Below are 22278 nucleotides of genomic sequence, written 5' to 3' on the forward strand. Positions count from 1 at the left end.
GCTGAGAACAAACTGAGGGCTGATGGGGGTGGGGGAGATGGAAAGGGGGGTGATGGGCATGGGGGAGGGCACTTGTTGGGATGAGCACTGGGTGTTATATGGAAACCAACTTGACAAGAAACTATTTAAGGAAAAAAAAATAAAATCAACAATATAAGTTAAAAAAAAAGTCAAAGAACTGTCAGGGTAAAAGCTATTCTTAGGAGATTGTAGTCAAGGAAATAATTTTGTGTAAGTCAACTTCTTATGCTGATAAATAACTTCAATTAAGAAGGAAAGAGATGTTAATGCTGCTGTATACAAGCAGCTGTATAAATTACGGTTATTAAATTTTATTAAGCTTATGTCTATCAGATATTAATTTTAAAACGGTAGAAAGTGATCCTTTGAGAAAATTCACTTAAAAAAGTTTTGTAAGAGAGAACATAGGCCTTAATTTTGGGGATTTTTTAATTTAATCTGTTAAAACCATAATTAAAAACTATTCAAAAACCAGGTTTTGTTTTGTTCTGTTTTTTTTTGCTATAGGCTCGAGGTCAGGTATTTTAAAAGTGAATAATATTGCTAAAAGTAGGTAATTTGAAGAAAATAAAAGTCATATGTGAAGAGACAATATTATTTTTAAAGTAATTATTCCTGTATAAGTGACCTTCCAACTAAAACTACCCAGATTTTACAACACTCAGTTATCATCAGTTGGTGATTTTTACTTCTCTTCCTTCCTTCCTCCCTCCCTCCATTCCATAACCTGTAATCTGTTATGGAACCTCAGTGTCATAATATCTGCGAGTAGAAACTTGGGAGGTAATTAGGACATGAAAGCCTTAAGAATGGGATCAGTGCCCTCACAAAAGAGACCCCAGAAAGCTAGCTCACTCTCTTCCTGCTAAGGAAGTGCACAGGCTGCAACCCAGAAGAGGGCTCTCACCAGTACCTCGCCATGTTGGCGTGATCTCGAACTTCCTGCCTCCAGGCAATCCAGTTTACAGTAATTGCTGTAGCTGCCTGAACTGAATAAGACATATTTTCATACTGAAAGATTCCACTTACTAAAGCGTAGAAACAAACAAACCCAATCTATGGTGTTGAAACTGAAGATAGCGGTTATGTTTGGAGGGGAGGGGAAGGAATTATTGGAAGGTGGCCGTGAGTACAGCTGTTTGGACTTCGACATTGTTCTCGTTCAGTTGAACCTCACACAGTTCTTGACATAGACAGGGATTTCAATAATGGATCCACTTCATAGAGTTACCTGAGTTGTATAACTTTGATCCAAGAAATACTTTTTGAGATTCTACTGTGTACCAGATACTGAAGCAGTCTTTAGATTTAGGATCTCACAGGTGAGAGATGCCTCAGCATCACTGAGCACACAGGGTAGTGGTGAGTACCGACAGCTAAATAATATCATTATAAGGAAGTGGGATCTGTGCTCGTGAGAAACAATAGGCGGTCTCCAAATTTGGATACGGTATGGGATTTAGCAAAAACTTTATGAAGTGACATTTATGTTAACGGTTGGAAGACTGGAAGAATTTTTCCTTAAAAAGAAGATTGGAAATGTGTTCCAGTAGAAGAAATAAAATGAACTTAGCTCCAGAAATGAGAGACTGCATTGGCCTTTTAGCTAACTGGAATGTGTACAGATTTGCTTAAGACTTAAGTGCTCAAGACATAGAAATATACATTCTTTTTCTTTCCTTTTTAACTACATTTGTAATTTCTTCTTCATATATGTTGTATATTGGAAATGTATAAGCCTTACCTCCAGCTGTTGCATTGGTTAAGTTACAGGCTGAATTTGTGTAACAAAAGACTCCAGAATGTAGTAGCTTAAAGAGATAAACGTGTGTATCTGATAAGTGACAGTCTGGAATTTGATGGTGGTTTAAGGCAAGAAAGCTGGTCTCCCATTTTATTGTTCCCAGCATATTGTCCTGCTTGCTTGTTACCACTGACTTGGCTCCTTGTCTACATTCCAGTCTACAGAAAGAAAGACTGTAGCAAAACAATTTTCTTTTGAGAAAATGATGCAGAGCGTTTCTACATCACTTTCACTCATTTTTCATTGGTAGTAACACATTCAGGTAGCTGCAAGAGAGGCTGGAAATGTGTCATTTCTAGCAAGATGACCCTGTGCCCAGCTAAAACACTTATCATTCATAAAAGGGCAGAATGGACTTGGGGAAAACACCTGCAACCCATCACAACTACTAATTTCTAAAGCCCCTTCTCATTGTGAGAAAATGTCATCAATCAGAAGGTGGTCAATAGTGGGAGATCATGAGAAATCTTATATATAAAAATATCACAATTAAATGTTTCTGTTTTATTTAAAAACATGTAGCCATTAATGGGTTGCAATGAAAGGGGTGAAATAATCACATTCTAATTTTAGAAAAATATGCACTGGACGTAGTTTAGAGAAAGGGCAGAGTGAAGGAGACCAGTTTTGGAGCACTAGTAAGAATCTGGCTGAGATATTATGGTGAATTGAACTCAAGGAATTACTAGTGGATAACGGGAGTTCAGATAGGAAGAAATTTATGATATGAAATAATTAAATATATGCTTGTCAATAATATGTGGGGTTAAAACTTTAGGGGTAAACAATAATGGCATCAAGGCTACAGGCTGGATGGAGTTGTGACTTCTCAGTACCCAGAAGTATTAGTTATGAGAGAGTGAAAAAGATGAGTTTAATGGTGCATGTAGAAAATTTCAATTACTGTGCTAATTAGATAAAACTGTCTAGAGAGAGATATTGGTCAAAAGCATCTGTTCAAGACTTTTTTCTAGAGTCAAGAACCTAGAATGGGATTCTAAGAAAAGCCAACATTTAAGAGTAGACAAAGTGAAAGATGCATTCACTGAGAGCTACTTGCTAATAATAATTTATCAAATTCACCTAAACTCAATTTACCAAATACCACTCCACAGAATACCAAGCCACCATTCATTGATTCACCATACTGCTGGTTTGTCAAACTCAGTTTGCCAAAATGGTTTTCCATTATTGTAACAACTTTATTTTCTTGAAGTTTTCCAAAGAACCTGTTTTGCCATGCATTTCATGAAGGAAGGTGTGCTCAGCAATGTCACATGCTCAGAGTTCACAATGACATTGCATGCTGATGTATCATGCAGAGTAGGAATTACCTAAGGCTCCTCTTTGCATTCCCTAATAAGCAGTTTAGCTTAACTACAAATGCTAGATCCAAAAGCACTGGCTGAGGGACTTATAACCCTCTAGTTTTTTTTTTACCAACCAACTTGGTCCATTGCCACTTGCAACTCAACTCCCTCTGATCTAGAATGAGTCAGAATTCTGCTGAGGTAGTTCTTTTCTCTGAAGGCTCTGAAACACTGTATGATTCCAGAGGCCTCTATCTCAGGAAATGTGTCAATTTCAAATAAAAAGTGTTCCCAATCTTTTGGAATTTTCACATTTAAAAACAATTCTTTGGTTACTTCCATAGGAATGTCATTCCTTTATCTAGATCCATATTTCTATCTGATATCAGTTTACCATGCCTGAAAGACTTTCTTAAAATTTTATTATAGTATAGTCTGCTTGTGATGAATCCTTTTAGCTTTTGTAGGTCTGAAACTATCTTGTTACAATATTATTTTAGAAATGTATTTTTCTGAGTTTAATATTCTAGCTTGAAAACTTTTTTTTTTTTTGTTACTTTAAGTATATTACTTTATTCTTGTGGGGAATTATCTTCCAACAAGAAATCTATGTTTTCATTATCTTTGTTTTTCTACATATAATGTATCTTTTTCTTCTGGATGTTTTTGAGATTTCTTGGTTTTGAGCAATGTTTTATTTTTACTTTTTTAGTAAGCTCTGTGCCCAACATGGAGCTCGAACTCACCACCTTAAGATCAACGCTCTTCCTATTGAGTCAGCCAGATACTCTTGGTTTTGAGTAATTTAGTTATTATACATCTTGATGCAGTTTTCTTCATGTTTCTTTTGCTAAGGTGCTAATAAGCTGAAGTAGTCCCCAACCAATGGTTGCCTCTTTTTTTTATAAGCTAAGAGATTATTCATCATTTATGAATGAGACCATCAGTGGTATAATGGATGTTTGAAAAGATAAAAACATATTTACTGTAAAGAAATGTGAGAGTCTTGTTGATATTAATGACTGCTAGTTAGTGTAGTTTTACTTGTCTCAAGCTTTTGCTAGGTTTTCAAGTAGTTCTTCCATTTTCTGATACGGGAATCAAGGAGATAGTTGGAAAAAATGAATATATGAACTTTTCTAGTTGAATGGTGTGCCCTTAAATTTATCTTATATGGGGAAGGAAGTGCACAGAAGATGAGGCTGAATAATGGGAAGAAATTTGAGGGTGTCAAACAATTATCAATTCAGAGGTGATGAAGAAATGGGTATGGATGCACAATCTAGAGATATAGAAAAGTAGGAGTCTAGGAATAAAATATGGAATGGTATATATATACCATGATTCTCATGATTCATCACTTATATTCAACACCCAGTGCTCATCCCAAGTGCCCTCCTCAATGCTCATCACCCATTTCCCCCTTCTCCCCTCTCCGCCCGCAACAATCCTCAGTTTGTTCTCTGTATTTAAGAGTCTTTTATGGTTTGGTTCCCTCTCAGTTTGTAACTATTTTTTTCCTTCCCTTAACCCATGTTCTTATGTTAGGTTTTTCATATTCCACATAGAGTGAGAACATATGATACCTATCTTTCTCTGACTGACTTATTTCACTTAGCACAATACCCTCCAGTTCCATCTGGGTTGTTATAAATAGTAAAATTTCATTCTTATTCATTGCCAAGTAGTATTCAGTGTGTGTGTGTACATACATATATATGCATATATATACATATCAGTATATATCACCTCTTCTTTATCCATTCATCAGTGGATGGACATTTGGTCTCTTTCCATATTCTGGCTATTGTTATAGGACCACTATAAACATTGGGGAACATGTGCCCCTATGGATCAGCACTCCTATATCCTCTGGATAAATTCCTAGTAGTGCTATTGCTGGGTCATAGGGTAAGTCTATTTCTAATTTTTTGAGGAACCTCCACATTGTATTCCAGAGCGGTTACACCAGCTTGCATTCCCACCAACAGTGTGAGAATTCTCCACATCCTCACCAACATCTGTTGTTTCTGGAGTTGTTGACTTAGCCACTCTAACCAGTGTGAAGTGGTATCTCATTGGTTTTGATTTATATTTCCCTGATGATGAACAATGTTGAGCATCATTTCATGTGTCTGTTAGCCATCTGGATGTCTTCTCTGGAAAAGTAAAATACAGAATGTATTGATGTATTGATTGTATTGATGTTGTTGTATTGATATTGAATGTATTGATCTAACCTTTCAGAGTTGCAGTTCTGTGTGACAGCATGATCCAGCATGTGGTCATGACAGAGTCATGCTGTTAGAGCATGGAGATGAACTGTCAAAGAAGTTGGAAGGCAGAGAAAAGAATAGATTACCCATCTAAAAGTTGAAAGACTCCAGTGTGTGAACTAGTGCTTCAGGATGAAAAGAAAATCAGAGAACCAGGTACCAAATCTTTACTAAATAGAGTTCTAAGAATTCAGTACGTGGTCAGTAACAAAGAGAAATAGACTATGGTAGAAAGAGATGGAGTGGCCTTGAAAGACTGATTGAAAAGTACTCGTAAGAGAAATGAGATGAGAACACCAACTCCAAACTCTTTTCCTCAGGGGTGTGGGACATGGTTGAAGGAGCAGACTCACATGAGAGGAGATTATCATTCACATGGGCAGACAGTGAAGTCAAAAGAATCAACATTCTATTTCATTGGTTAAAACTTATTCTGGATGGATCAGATTATAGCCCTGAAAATGAAAAAAAAAAAATTAATGAGGAGGAAAATAAATCATGTAGAGAAAAGCAATACTGAAAAATAATATGTTAACTTCTAGAGTAAGAGGACAGAGAGAATTTGGAAAATAATCACTGTCGTAGTCTATGAGAGAACATCAAGAAAATATGTGACATCTTAAGACATAATTCGACACGTCTTTCTAGATAAAAGGGGATGCAATTCAAGGAAGCCCCAAATATAAAGAGAGATAACATCTACATTGGAGTCAGTAAATAGAAAAGTTGATAACAACAAAACAAAGCACAATCTCAGCAATAGGAAATGCGGCTACAGTGCATAATGGGTGAAAAATAAAACCCACAAAGGTTACAAAAATAGAGAGAATATGTCAAGGCAGATTTCCAGATCTAATATCTGAAGAGTTTGGATGAAAAACAGGCCAGAGAAAAAAGAAAAAAAAATGATAATAAGTGTACAAGAAGAACAATTTCTTCAATTAGATTGAAAAGATTCACTGCCGTCTAGGGGAAAAATGTACACATTAAAATGTTTTAAGAAGTCTTGAATTCACTACAAGTTACGTAGGTTTAGAACTGTAGCTGCTTTTATAGTGTTTTCTGCATAGGTTTTTGTATTTTGAAAAATGTTGGCAATTAACAAGTATTGCATGGTTATAAAAACATTATCTTACAGTGAGTTGAAAAAAAGAAATGTCAAAATTACACCTAGACTTCTATGTAAATACTGAAAAAAAAACCTGTAGAAAACTGCATTTTTATTTTAGGTTTTCTTCAGTGAAGAAAAAACATTTACTTCCTAAACAGTCGAAAGTTGTTGTCTGGTGGTGGTGGAAATCTACCTTTCTGAAATAGAAAGAACTAACACAGCACAAGTTATTAAGTGGTGAAGTGGATATCATCAAATAGTCTGCGAAAAGAGCTCTTGGAGTTATGGGAAAGCATCTTTTCTTAATAGAAATGTTAGCACTTCCTGGGCTCATTTATTGTTTGGGAGTGCACCAAAGTTTGCTTCTTTCCTATCAGATATCAAGGTCAACACTATTATTTTCAGTTAAATCCTATAGATTCTCATTGAACATTAAATAGAAGTCACCTTGTTTCAGTAAAGCTACCATGGTGATATTAAGGCAAGTAGAAAAGTCTAAATCTGAAGTCTTTAAAAAGTCTTTAAAAAGGCTTGTTTATTTTACTGCATCAGATACAGAATAGCATTGATTTCCAAACTGAGACTGAGGTTAATCTGAACCCTGGAAATTGAACTCATATATAAGTAAGCATTGTTCTGTAAATATCAGAATGTGCCCTCCAGAGAAAGAAACTACGGAGGGCACTGGAAAGATTAAACAAGGGGTAATGCTTCGTATTTAAAACAGAGGAAAAAATATATTGGAAGATAGGACTCTATCAGGATGAGTTGGGAAATATTTATCATGGAAAAAATTCAAGTATTTTGGGTAAAGGACGTGAAAATAGAATGTAGCATCAGACATGCATGCTGTTAGTGGATACGCCCAATGACCTAAAAAGCTTTTTCACACCCATTTGTCATTTCTCATAAGATTCATTTACTTTCAAAGATGAGAAGAACACAGAGTTTCCTGACATTGTTTTCAGTGATTTTTTTTTTCTACGAATGAGAAATAATTATCCAAGACGTTTTTATAGGAGGACTTCAGAAGGGTTTCTAAATCATGTAACTTCCCTAGGCATACAACCTTCCTTTTTCAGTTAAGAATGTGGCAAAACATTCTATCAACAGGGTTTAGGGGGCTTTACCTGCCATTTGCTGGAACGTGAAATTTAATGTTGGCTGGTTGCCTTTCTTCTGAGATGTTCAACTACTTTTTTTAACACATATAATCTCATTAATTTTCTCAAAATCCCAGGGAGCCATGATACTGATATTATTCTCTTAAAAGTGAAAGGAGCTGAGGCAGAGTGACAAAATGTCTGATGACAAAGCTGCAAAGAGAAACTGTTTATACAACCTCAGATGCTTGGTGGGGATGCTCTCAACTGACATAACTCAACTTGCTCTTCATTTTGAATGAGTCCCTTCTGGCCCTCAGCAGTCTGTTTTCAAGGTCTCTGGGAATCGAGGGCAGCAAGCAATAACGGGAGATGTAGGTCAGCCCAGGAAGTAAAATGCTATTTGCATGATTTCCTCTCTCTGTGTTTCTATGAAGCTTTGTTCTGTTCCTCATTTTTAGCATCCTAGAATTTACAGGTTAGAGTTACAGATAAAATGAGACTTTATAGATGTGCAGCATAGATGGGCCATTGGAGAGTTGTCTATTTTGAGGAAAATTGGTTTTTAATCTTATTTTGGAGATAAAGTAACTGAAGCTCAGAAGCAGATGCCTTTCTCTCTGGACCCCTAAGCCTATTGGACAGCATCTCATTGGGGGGGGGAGGCAAATGAGCTGAAGTCTTGAAGGAATCCACCTAGATTCGTGAAAACAGGAAAAATAAACTGGAATAAAAAAGTTTGATCTGAGTCTCAAATAGAATGAGTAAAATCTCGTTTTAGAAAGTTTTTCCAATTTTTACTGGAACTCATTTTATTGGCTAATAGTCACTGTTCATTGAATAACAAGGGACAGAGACTATTTTAAGAGCTCTACCTGCATTAGCTCTTGTAATCTGTATAAATCCGATTGCATAGCCATTATTATTTTCCCTCATTTTATAGATGAGGAAACTGAGTGAAGTGGTGTGTCTTGTCTGAGGTTACATTTGGAGCTACTTAACTAGTCTTGCCCCAGGGCTTACACTCTTTTTTAAAATTTATTTATTGAGAGAGAGAGAGAGAGAAAACAGGGGGAAGGGCAGGCAGAGAGAAAGAGAGAGAGAATCCCAAGCAGGCTCCACACTGTCAGCACAGAGCCCGATGTGGGGCTCAAACTCATAAACCATGAAATCATGACCTGAGCTGAAATCAAGAGTTGGATACTTAACTGACTGAGCCACCCAGGTGCTACCCAGGGCTTACACTCTTGATGGTCATGACACATTACCTCTCTAATGCTGAAAGAGAGGTAAAATTTATATTTATTTATGTATTTATATTGTTGTTAATACTGCTTCTAAACCCTGTGGAAGATACACCAGTGACACTGTGGTATTTTCTCTGACAGCTCATGGGATTATGATATAAGATGGCAAAAATCAAAGGCATACTCTAGGTGGATTGTCACTCTGGTTAGACTTGAATTCTCTCATACAAATGACAGGGAATGGGATCCAGAAGTATCTTGGCCATGATAAATCAGCAGGCATCTGGGGAACAATGACAGACTCCATGATAGTGTGATGTAGAAAGGTTCAATAGCCATGTGGTGGTCTTCTGGAACTTAATCTTCTGTAGAGAGGTGACAGAGAGAAAGAGAGAGAGAGAAATAGAGATACTGCCAAATACATTTATGTGATCGGCATCCCCATGACCAGAAAGCTCCAATCTTTCTTTTCTGGCTTAAATGTGCTTTATTTCATCCATTCATTCAATCCATTTTCCAAGACCTTGTCTTTGGTTCTGAAGAAACAGTATTTGACCCAAACAATAGGGCATTGCCCAAGGAGCCACACAGACCCACAGTGGCTGTTATACTGGGAGAGAGAGCAGTGGACAGAAGGAGGCCACCAACCCAGTTGCCCTTGCTGTGGTATTGAAACACAGCCCTGGGTATCAATTCTTCACTGTCTTTTTGTTCAAGGTCACTCAGGTCTCACTGGAGTTGCCTGTGTCCTTGTCTGTACTCTCTGGCTTCTTGCTTATATTCTGGGCTGCTGTTTTCTGCCTTAGTTTTGTGGATTTTCCCTATGATTTCTCATCCCCAGAAACTCAAAACTGTAGTTAATTTTTTAAACTATCTTTCAGTTACTTCTGGGTTTTTGTGCTGAGGAAGGAGAACTCCGTCTGTGCTCGTTTATCACAAGTGAAAATTGGTATCGCTACCATTGAAATATTTTTGAAAGTCCTGCTTTGAAATGGCGTTCACATCCTGAAATATATTCCTTGGAATTAATCAGTGTACACGTTGTTCACCCTTTGAATTTGCTACAAGAACACTTAGGTCAATTCTCCATAAAGTAGGTGATCAAATGGAATAAAAACATTTTTGGCAAAAAAATAAAGTCAGTGAGTGGTATGGCCATGAAGTCATGAAACTGATTTTCTTTCTGAAGGCGGAATGAAATGTCTTTGCTTATTCATTTGTTCACTTACTGTTTGATGTGCATTTTTAGGCACTTGCAACACGTTCCCCGATCATTTTGGAAAGAAATTACAATTGAGCATACAATCCCAGATGAATCTTTGTGTGTACAGAGTGCTTACAGACCAGTTCTGCCTCCCAGGAATGCCTGAATATAGGATAGTTATTCATCATAATATTATCTCTAGACAAAGCAGTGAAACATTTGCATTAGCCTATTATTAACAAATGTACTTTCACAAAGGTATAGGAAAAAATTCTTTCTATAATTAAGAGACATGGGCAGTCATGTTAGAACTGTCTAAACACTTCAAGGAGAGTCAGATGATAAAAATTATATAAGTCTTGGTCTTTGAGTTATCTCAGCTAAACATTAAACTGCTACATTGCTTAGCCTTCATGGCTACCTGTTAAGCTGCGATTGTACAGCTTTTGTTTACCTCACACAATATCTTTACCAGTAAGGTTGCCAAAGGCGGGGTAAAGACCGCAAGAAGTTTCTGCTTCTATTTTCCGCATGTGTTAAAATGGCATGGTGGCTCTAGTGGCATTAATATTCTGATATCTGAGGTTTCTGCACTTTCTCTAGGAAAGAATTTTTCTGGATGAAATGTTTCCCACCTCATACTCCAGATACTGGAATCCAGATATAGAATGCACAGAGGAAATAGCATTAGTGTTTTCATAAGTTGATATTTAAGGAAAACCATTTATGAAGATTCAGTCCTCTTGAAATTTCATAAATAACATTTTCACTCGTATTTCAAGTGATACGGTAACAAGATTATGTACATATGTATAAATGTATTATGTGCGCATTTAGAGTTTTTATTCATGAAGCCTGATTGATTACTTCTGCACTAGTGTTTAGTATATAAACATTTTACTCCTGTTTTCACTTTAGGCTGCATAGTAGATAAAAAGTTGTAGAAGGACAGCTTTTTAAAATATACATTAGTTGATTTTTTTCATAACTTGCTGCTTGTTTACTTTGTTAATAGAATAGTTCAAGTTGGCTAAATAACTTATTCTCATGTGATGTAGAGTAACTTTAAAAAAATAATAATTCAAAATTTTAACCACCTGTCCTCTGCAAAACTTTGAAAGGGAAGAAAACCCTTTATAATCTCTAAATAATAGGTAGAGTTAAATAATGCAAAATCAAATATATTATTTAGATAAATCATATCTTATATGTACTTTTCTAGTTTTAAAAAATAACTTTTGGGGCGCCTGTGTGGCTCAGTCAGTTAAGCATCTGACTTTGGCTCAGGTCATGACAGCTCAGAGCCTGGAGCCGGCTTCAAATTCTGTGTCTCCCTCACTCTCTCTCTCTCTGTCTCTGCCCCTCCCCTGCTCAGGCCCTGTGTCTCTCTCTCTCAAAAATAAACATTAAAACAAAGTAAAAAAAAACTTTTGAGGCCCATTTGGACAACAATAATTCCCTACTTTGCCAGGGCAGGTTGAGAATTTAGTCATCTCTAACTTTCAGAGATGAGTTAGAGATTTTTAAAATACTTTTTTTCTTAATGTTCATTTATTTTTGTGTGTGTAAGAGAGCATCTGAAAGCAGGGGAAGGGCAAAGAGAGAGGGGGAAAGATGATTTGAAACGGGTCCTGAAGCAGGGCTTGAACTGGTATACTGCAAGATCATGACCTGAGCCGAGTTCAGAAACTCAAGCAACTGAGCTACCCAGGCGCCTCCCTTTCTCCTCTTTAAATGACCAACCCACAGCATATGTTCAGTAAATATTGTTGAACCAATGAATTCTTTTAATTTACCTAACAAATTAAGTATTTTCTGTAAATTCAGTGAAGAAGAAGAATTAGAATAAGCACCTGAGCCACATTACTTGATTCTCAACCCAGTACTTTTCCCTCTTAATGTTAAATTGTTTCTGCATTATTCTACATTATGTTACATATAAACACTATTTACCTTAATTTTCTGATGTGAATTAAGTTACTGCTTTGAAGACCTGAACTATGTCAACCTTTTAAATGAGAGTCTTCAGGACTCTGTTTTTCAATCATTTGCTAACTTGTACGATGTAGTTAGAAAAATGCATGTGCTACATTTCTCAGTGTATTTCTGAAGAAAGTCTTGGGTTTCATTCAAGGTTTCTCTGACCCTGGCTTTAGTATGACTGATGTCTTCTTATGAAATATCATCAGTTACTATGACACTGTGGCCGTGTAGAACGTTTTGGAAGTTTCAAGTTTGGAAACATCAGCATTAAGAGTTCCTGAATGTCTATCACAAGAACCTCCGGTCAAATTTAAGGCTTACAGAGTGCAAAATAACTTTCCATTACGTGGGGAAAACTGGGAGTTCCTTGTCACCTTTTTTAAAAAAATTTTTTCAATTTTTTTTTATTTATTTCTGAGAGAGAGAGAGAGACAGTGTGAGCAGGGGAGGGTCAGAGAGAGAGGGAGACACAGAATCTGAAACAGGCTCCAGGCTCTGAGCTGTCAGCACAGAGCCCAATGCAGGGCTCAAACCAACGAACCATGAGATCATGACCTGAGCCGAAGTCTGATGCTTAACCGACAGAGCCACCCAGGCGCCCCCTTTGTTACCTTTTTAAAGAAAAGTGAGTAGAAAATAATAAGTAAGATGGGACTTCTACATTATCCTGTTGGTAAGTACAGCAGGGTAAGATGATGATATAATTTAACACAACACTCATATTAGTAAAAATGTTTGGCAAGCCAAGCCTGCAGACCCTAAGGATACTAGTGATGGAAATAAATGGACCCTTGTCAAAATATTGCCCTCTCTCCTTTCCTTTGAGCAGAAAACACATCCAGGGATACTATAAACCACTTGTACAGACAAGAAGCACCCAGCAAAGCAAATGGTATGATGTGTCATCATCACTGCCACTACCAGCTTTCTCGCTGTTAGGAGTTCACGATTTGGCATATGTGAAATTATGGTATATCGTGTGATGTCCCTAGCACTCCATCTGTCGGCAGTATTCCATGCAGATTCTGTGTGCCATTCTCCTTCTGGCAACAGTGACTTCATTGTAGCTGCAGCAAGTGCTATGTCGCGGTAACTCACCAAAGCATCTCAAGCATCTTCTACAAATGCTCCGTATCTGGACATGACTAAGGGACTTGAGATGTGAGTGAGCTCCTTCCAATCTCAGGCCATTTCTTGTTTACTCCTTATGGATTCTTACTTCTATCAACCTCAGTCATTTCCCAAAGTGTCCCGCTATGTGTGAGCTCCATCTCAAAGATCTGTTCTCTTACTCTCGGGAGGAGATGTTGCTTCTATTTTCTGTGATCATGGCAACATTTTTTTCTGAGCCCTTGTAACTTCACACATCTTCCCTTCAAATCCTTCCCCTCTTTTGCCATGCTTTCCTTTTGACCATTTCTAACCCATGTGCTATCTATTCCCAATTTTTATTTTCTCTTCCTAATGTGCTTCATGAGTGAATCTGGCAGAGCTCTTTGCTAGTGTATATTTCTTCCTGTGTTTTTCCCCCTCTGCCTACAAAGGCAAGTATTTAGGTCTCCAGTCTTAAACCAACCTCTCCTTCAAGTTACCATTCTTTATCTCTTTTCTTCCCCACCACGCCTCTTGAAAAGGTAATTTGCATTTGCTGCCCACACTTCACGGCCACCTTTCTACCTCTTGTCATTTATTTTTAAAAAAACGTTTATTTATTTTTGAGAGGGGGGAGGGAGTAGCGAGAAGAGGGGAACAGAGGCTCTGAAATGGGCTCTGTGCGATCTGTGCTGACAACAGACAACCCGAGGAGAGGCTCGAATTCACAAACCATGAGATCGTGAGCTGAGATGAAACCAAATGAGCCACCCAGGTGCCCCTCCACCTCTTATCATTTACCTTATTAGCTCACCTCTTTCAGGACGACTTCGTATTCCCTGTTTGACTCCACTTGCTTCCTCCCTCATCTGTGGTGGCCACCTCAGCCTTCCTTTCTGAGTTTTTCCTAATTCAAGAACATTAACCTATTTTTCCCCACTTATTTTTTTTAACTTCTCTTTTCTTGCTTTTCCACATTCTATGTGTTAGCTTTCCTTAAGTTTGCTTACTTTTTACTGTCACTGCAGTCACCATTGTCGTCATCAGGTTCCCTCCTCTCTGTTCCCGCTCTGCTCACTCTCCAGGTCTCCTGTTTCCACACTTGCTCTCCACAGATTGCTTATCTTGCGTTTCCAGCTGTCAGATCTGTGTTTATATTCCGCTGGATTTGTTTACTACTACCTTAAACTTAAGAGATATAAAAGTAAACTCATTCTATTTTTCCCCAACCAATTCTCTCTCCCGATGTTGAAATTTGGATTTATGATAGCATCATTCTCTCAGTCAACCGGGCAGGAACTGTCAAAGAAATAGTGGTGTTGTTTGCTGCAGCACACACTTCCCCGTCCTTTCCCCAACAAGTAGCCACATGCAGAGATCCAAAACCCCTTCATCTTTTCCTCCAAATTTTTTTCTTTCCTGTCTATTCTGATTGTCAATTACTGGTTACTTTGGCTAGAACTTGCATACTGGTTCCCCTGCTGTCTCTGATATTCCTATTTCTTCACAATATAATTTATGTATCCCTCCTGATTTTCCACAAGTTACTTACATATCAATCTTCCCTAAGCACAGGTTTAACCACCAAATTCTCCAATGCAAAATGACCCTCCATTGCCTAATAAATTGTATTATGTATATCTAACCCAAAGAATAATTTCTCCTTCCCACCTGATGCTCCATTACTTCTTTATTTTTCTGTATTCTCCACTCACATTACAATATTAAATCCTGAATAATCTGTTTTTCAGAAAATTATTTTTATACTGTATCCTCTGCCTACATTTTAGTCTCTATTTATTGAAAGCTTAACAATCATCCTTCTATGTGAAGCTTTTCCCGATCTTTCCTGACTTCTGAAATTAAAAGTGATCGCCTCCTTTGAAAAAGTCACCACCTAATTAAAATCAGGACATAAAGCAGAGATGTACTAACCGGTAAACTGGAGGGGAGCATCTGATCTGAGAGGGTAAATGGAAAAGTCGAAGTCAATTACTGAGTCTCTTAAACGCGAAATGCTGAATACTACATGGGGGCACATAATTCTACTGCCTTGAGAACGAACATGAGAAAACAGTAAACTAACTACCTAGAGCGACAGATATGTTCTATCTTGAATTCTATTTAACCAAATCATCCTTGCTTTCTTTTTTCTTTTCTTTTCAACGTTAATAAGCTCAACCTTTTCTTTTCAACGTGAATAAGCTCAACAGTTCTGATACCCTATCCATAATAGAGATACATTGTGGCCCGGATTCTCATTGGCTGAGACAGGGATGACTCAGTAGCATCTCCTTTTTGGGAAACATAGTCCAATCTTAGTGGAGATGTCACACATAGATTTTAAAAAGCACCTCAGAGGGGCGCCTGGGTGGCTCAGTCGGTTAAGTGTCTGACTCTTGGCTTCGGATCAGGTCGTGATTTCACAGCTCTGGGAGTGAGAGCCTGGAGGTGTGTGATTCTCCTCTCCCTCTCTCTCTGCCCCTCCCCCGATTGTATTGTCTGCGGTCTCTCTTAAAATAAAAAAATAAACTTTAAAAAATGTTTAAAAAGCACCTCAGGGATCATAAACCACCATTCCCACACCCAACTCTTCTCCCTGGCCAAGATACTCATTAGTATACTTTCCCTTCTATACTAAATGATAAACTTTTGGAAGGCAGATGGTAGGTATTACTCATTATTGTATCTCTCAGATCACTTAGTATAGTGTGTGACACATAGTTGAGACTAAATAAATCTGTTATGCTTGAATGAATGGGAAACTTGGGTTAAAAAATTCTACATGGCTTCCTTAATTACAGAATTAGAGTAATTTTTCCTACTTGAATATAATGTAAGATCTTCTACTTGTATAAGCATTGAGGACAGATAGCATGACTCCATATTTTCTTCTGAGAATTATTTAACAAAATATCTGATTCTACTCTCTTACTTATTACAATAGTGAAGCTTGGAAAGTTATCATTTTAATCTCTGATGATGGGATGCAGTTTTATTCCAGACTTCAGAGTCTTCTAATCTTTAAATTACTTTTTTTGTCAATATAATGAAATCATAACGAGGGAAGACAAGAAAATACAAATGAGCATAACTGATGGCTTAAAATTCTTTAAATTTTTTTTAATGTTTTATTTATTTTTGAGAGAGAGATAGAGACAGCATGAGCAGGGGAGGGTCACAGAGAGAGGGAGACACAGAATCTGAAGACAGGCTCCAGGCTCTGAGCTAGCTGTCAGCACAGAGACTGATGCGGGGCTTGAACCCACGAACCATGAGATCATGATCTGAGCCTAAGTCAGATGCTTAATCACCTGAGCCACCCAGACGCCCCTTAAAATTCTTATTAAAGGGAAATTTATGATTGTTTTGTTGAGATAAAACAAAATATTTGACACACTATCTCAACGAATATTTCATTTTTTTTTTTCAAAAACAATTTGACACCCATCAAAACATAAGTATAGGGAAAAATGTGAAAGTGACTTAGTGCAAGTGACATTTTTAAAGAAAATATTAATAAAAAATCCATGAACTTATAGCAAGCCCAAGATGTAAAAAAATTCCTCTCAACAAGCCGGATTTCATATATTTCTTATCTCAGTTTAGACACATGTTAAACAGTAATATTAAAAGGGCTTAATGTTAACTACTAAGATCATGCTCTGTATCAGGTACTTTTCTTTTTATATTGCATATTTTATATTAATAGATTACTAATGCTACCAAATGCTTTATACATTTTTATCTCAAATATCTCACTTACCTTGCAAGGAAAATATTGTTATCTAAAGCTCTTATACATTAGTGCCAGACTAGATATGAATAAAAGTTTGCTTAATTCCAAAGACTTATGTTATTGCATAGAGAATATTTTCCAATCATACTGCAATACTTGATGTAGAATGTTGTGACAAGTCTTACATATTTTGTCTCCTCTTTTGCTTTCCTTGAGGCTTAGATATTAATCCAGGAAAACAAGGCAGGATCTATTGCCCACCAGTGAGGAAGCTTTCCTATGTAAACAATTCCCTTGCTCTACCATGACACATCACTTTGACTTGAAAGGTTTTAATAAAACGCTTCACGCAGAAGAAACGATATTCTCACCTACACACCAACAAATACATGGACACGTTATATGTTTAACATAGTTAGAATTCCGGGGAGATGGGCAATTACATTGGAAATCAGTATTTCGTAACAAGACAAAAACACAAAATAAATGTAGGAAAAAATTTTTAAAAATCAGGTATAAAACAAAAGTAGAATTCTTACTATAAAAGCGCTCTGAAAATCAGAACATCCAAAAAGCTACCAAGTCCTACCAGCAACATGAAGAAAGCACTTGCTATTTATTATTGCCCTATACACTAGCTGTATCTGGGGGAGCCCATCTGTTATTAACAGATGCTTAGTTGCCAAAGAGAGGAATTCTGTTTCATGTTTTATTGTGTAATGATATTATATAAAGCACTGCTTTGTGTCATCGTTTCTGGATTGATAGCCGATGGCCACAAATTGGCCCAAGTAAAATTGTGAATTTTTTGGAAAGGTCAATAAGAATCACTAACACAATGGTTGTAGGGTTAGGCTAAAGAAGGTGAGCGATATTTTAGGGGTTTAGGTCAAGAGAAGTCATTCAATAATTCATGTGCCATTAATAGAATTAGGTTATTCAGTTAAATGTATCTGTTTAACTATCTTTGTATGTGTGGCATCATAAAATGGGACAAAATATTGGGGTCTTTTTGACAGACCTGCTTGCTAGAGATCTAAACTCGGAGGATCCACTGTTCTCATGCATGTAGGAGAGTCCTGAGTGGACTCACTCACAAGGATGGAATTTGTGGCCCTGTTTTCCTTACTTTCTAATACTAAATCATTTACTGTGTTCCTGTGTTAGTCCTTCCGGGATGATAAAGCAAAAATACTGCATATTGAGTGGCTTACAAACAACAGAAATTTATTTCTCACAGTCTGGAGGATGGGAAGTCCAAAGGACTTGGTGTCAGTGACTTAGTATCTTCTTGTGATTGCTTCAGGTGGTAGAAGGTGCAAGTGATCTCTCTGGGACCTGTATTATAAGGGGACTAATCCCGTTCATGAGGGATTCACTTTCATTACTTAATTACTTCTCAAGGTTCACTTCCTAATGTGATGGCATTAGGTTAGAATATCAACATATGAATTTTGGGGCGACCCAAACATTGGGACAATAGCAGTCTCTGTATAAATATGATTCCTGTAACACCATCTATTACATGCTCCAGATGGAGGCATGCATTAAGTCTGTAGAATCAACATGGGACCCTAAATTATGTGATTAATAATTCTAAATCTACTTTGAGTTTAGAATATTAGGATAATAGTAAGTGGATCATAGACAAGTCTACATGCACTGTTTGGATGCTTACATATAGCCTTTATTTGAAGGCATTATTTTCCTAAATAAAGACCTGACAGAGTATGTTGATAATATCACGTGATCATGTATTTAGTTTCTCAGCAGTTAAGTAAAAGATTTCCAACAGTACAAGAATTTTAAAAAATCATTGGTTTGATTTAGCACAGTGCTTTTGAAAATGTATTCCTGAACAGTAATGATTATTCAAGCTGTTAGTAAACATTAGGTGAAAATTGGGTTCCAAGGACTTATATGTTTGAGCAAATATGGGTTAAGAAAAGTTAAAGTGGACTCTTGCAGAAGCTCTTAGTTATTTTAAAGCACTAATGAGGGGAAGCCCACTCCCGTCCTGTCTCTTTTACTGAATGCAGCTTCAAAAATAAGACAGAATGTATGGAGCAGCTAGCAGAGAGTTCTTAAAAGTTAAGAGTAACAGATGGATTGGAGCAGAAGACCAGCATCCAAGTACCACTGAAATAGCCGTGAATGTATCATATTCTCCCTCTTGTGTACACTGGGCTGGATTCAAGGTATCCAGAACCCAGAAGTGGATTTCTGGATGGACAGAAGGAGTTCGGGAGAAGCCCTCTAGTTTAGATTTGAGGAATAGGAAAGGGGTCCGCCAGCAGTGACCAGCACAGCAGGGACACGCAATGATCTAAAATTCTGAAGAGAAGTTTCCTCTCCATTTAGAGGGGCTGTGGCCCAAAGAGGTGGAAACGTAGCTCTCTGTTTTCCTGTATCTCTGTCATTTTCCCCCTTGACAGTTGAGGTAATTTCATAGCAGAGGAGTAAAAAAAGCCCCACCTTTTTGGCCAAAGACCTAAAAAAGAGAGTCTCTAGGGTGCCAGGAAGTGCCAGAAAGATCATGGAGGTTAGAAAAGTGACCCAATAAGGCTGTCTATGAACTCCTGTGCTCAGCCCAGAACCATACGTGCATGGATCTAATCTTAAACAACACACCAAAGAAGTTGAGAGTTGTAGTAAGCAACAGACCACTGCTCACACCTCAGAATAGCCATGCATGGCACATCCATGGTGCAGATCTAAAAACTCTTCAAAGACTCTGAAAACGGAAATGACATTGAAATAATAACCCACAAATGACTGCTTTTGAATATGTGACTGGAACCAAACCATATTTATGGCCTGTTAAAACAAAAATATCAACATTCTCCATAGGATTAAAACAAATCTCAAAGCATAATATTGAAAATGTCCAGGAGACAGTGCATACAATGCCTAGCAGCCTTTTGAGATGGGGAGGGGAGGTTTGGGGATTTGTAAAAAGGCTAGTGTTTTCTTTTTTTCCTGTTTTTTGTAAAGACTAGATTCATAAGACAAGTTATACATCTTCATTTGTAAGATAGTTGTTGTTGTTTTTAATGTTTTTTAATGTTTATTTTTTTGAGAGAGAGATAGTACATGAGCAGGGGAGGGGCAAAGAGAGAGGAAGACACAGAATCTGAAGCAGGCTCCAGGCTCCAAGCTGTCAGCACAGAGCTTGACATGGGGCTTGGACCCACGAATCTCTGAGATCATGACCTGAGCCAAAGTCAGATGCTCCACCGACTGAGCAACCCAGGCACCCTTAGGATAGTTGTTTTTAATTCCTCAAAGAACTGAGTTGTAACCTTTATGATATTAAGGCATTGACCCATCCATCCAATGACATTATCTTTAATTTGCTTCTTTATATTGGGGAGATCTTCAACTAATAGAAATCAAAAGATTCCTACGTGCTAGATTTAAAACTGTTTGTCTTTGGATTGTCCCCCCACTGTCCCCAGCACAGGGCACATAGTTTCATTTCACTTAGGGAAGAAGGCCTAACTAAAAAGTTTCTATCAGTTTCTGAATATCAGTTTCCAACTTGGCTAACTTCTGACCATACAGCTACTTAAGACAAATCATTTCAATGATTTTATCAAGCTTCAGCTGGGACAAACAATAAATAATCCTGGCAGTATTGGACAACCCCATACCACCCTCCCAAGATGCAGATCTACTCCCAAGATGGCCAAAGGAAAGGCCTTAGACAATTCCCCTGAGACCAGATGTAGCAGGATTCTCACACAGAGTCATGACACTGAGGCGCTTCTGTCCAGGCAGGAACTATATTCCAGCCAGCACCACTCAGCTGGGTTAGTGTTGAAGGATTTGACAAAACCTTCAAGGACAATCTTGTCTTCAGTGTCCCACTTGATTGCCAGTGAGACGCCGCTCTCTGGGCCAGTGTTTTGAGGAGAGAGCCCTAGAAGGGTACAAACGAAGAGGCCCAGGTGTTTTAGGGTTCTGGCCTTGGAGATTTTGAGGTTGTAAGGCCACTAATGTGGTAGCTTTTGTGTACAGTCTTGTGGTCTTTTCAGAACATAAAGGCAATTCAGAGGACTTGTAGACTGAGGATAGAGGGGAATGGCAGGAGACACATTAGTCTTATCGTCTTCTGTTTTAGGGACCTCTTGGGCCTTTAATTTTTCATTAGCTTTCTGCAAGGAAACTTTCAATGAAGCAATTTTGGAGTTTGAAGTCTTTTGGAGGCTTCTGTGTGCTAATTAAAATACGTATCCCATTCTGTTTGCTTGAGTTGGGAAACCTTGCTTTCAAGTGCCTTTTCTGAAGGAACAATGCTGCCTAATTGGAACATTCCCCGTAATGATTATTGTAATTCTAGTTGTCTTGGTAAGGTTTTACCATTTTTGTAGTTATCTGCAGCTTCCAGGACCACCATTCTTAGACATAAAATAAGCAGGTGTGCTGCATGGTCCACACTCAATTCTTTGAAACTTCTAGATCCCATTTCTCTAGCTAAGCCTTCAGTCTCCTGGAGACAAATTAATACCCAAAAGGGATGTGCCACTGGGTAAGGGCCGTGTGTTTTTTACAATGTACCTTGTTGCAAGGAAGTTTTCTTGAGGTTGGTGGGTAATATGGTGTCAAGTTCACCCATTTCTTGAAAACTCAACTTAGCATGGGAATCTTAGAGTTAGGTGGTGAGTGCTCCAACAGCTTTGAAGTGCATATGCTCTGTGCACCAACTTTATGGCTTTGGCTTCCCAGATCCCTATTAGCAAGAACCCTATTGTTCTTTCCACAAGATGCCTTTATAGTGGAAGATGCCTTGATGGCTTTTCAAAGTCTGACTTGTGCCTATTTTGATTTTGATGGTCAAAATAGTCTGAAATTCTTGTCTTAACTTATTTTCCTGAGTACTATTCCCCCCTCCTCCCCTCATGGTTTATGCTGAGGACTTATCTCAAGGCTTTATGATCCCCTAACAGCTGCCAGCCAAGGCAGACTCCCAAATATAACCATCCTGGAACCTTTCTGGGAATTTTAACGAACTCTGGAACCTTTACGAGTCCCCAGAATCCCAGAAACTTATATCTGCTGCTGGGGAGGGGCAGAAAGAGAGTGAGTAAGTGAGAGAGAATCCCAACCAGGCTCCAAGCTGTCAGCTCAGAGCCCATTGTGGGGCTCAAACTCATGAACTGTGAGATTGTGACCTGAGCCAAAATCAAGAATCGTCTGCTTAACTTACTGAACGACCCAGGTGCCCCTATTTGCTTTTCTTCTCATAAAGGTTGTTTGGTTCAGAGAGCTCACACAAGAGAGTGGGGCTCAAATCCGAGAGTGACTTACCTGGCTCTCAGGAATGAGGAGAGGAAGAGTGAACTCAAAGGGTTCAGTAGGTGTGTCTCATGCTCAGGCTGTTGGCAG

This window comes from Hyaena hyaena, unplaced genomic scaffold (genome assembly GCF_003009895.1).
Source record: "Hyaena hyaena isolate Hyena2069 unplaced genomic scaffold, ASM300989v1 scaffold_17, whole genome shotgun sequence".
In the NCBI taxonomy this organism is placed as follows: domain Eukaryota; kingdom Metazoa; phylum Chordata; class Mammalia; order Carnivora; family Hyaenidae; genus Hyaena; species Hyaena hyaena.